Below are 299 nucleotides of genomic sequence, written 5' to 3'. Positions count from 1 at the left end.
TTCCACCGTGGAGCAGGACGTCACACGGGCTGGGACACCCCTGGGTCGGCTGCGCCCCCCAGCTCCTTGTGCCCTCCGGCCCCCTCGCTGGTGGGGCCGGGCGTGGGGCAGGGCTGCCCGGGGAGCCATGCCAGCGCGCTCAGAGCGACCGTGGCAGCCCTGTGCTATCGTCACCGATTTCAGCACAACCCAAAACACAGCCCCATACCCACCACCGTGAGGAAGAGTAACTCTATCCCAGCAAAGCCAGCACACAATTGTAATCACAGGCTTAAACTACAAGAACACTTCCAACACAG

The sequence above is a fragment of the Athene cunicularia genome (assembly GCF_003259725.1).
Source record: "Athene cunicularia isolate RWA chromosome Z unlocalized genomic scaffold, athCun1 chrZ_part5, whole genome shotgun sequence".
Classification (NCBI taxonomy): Eukaryota; Metazoa; Chordata; class Aves; order Strigiformes; family Strigidae; genus Athene; species Athene cunicularia.
This window is presented reverse-complemented; position numbering follows the sequence as displayed.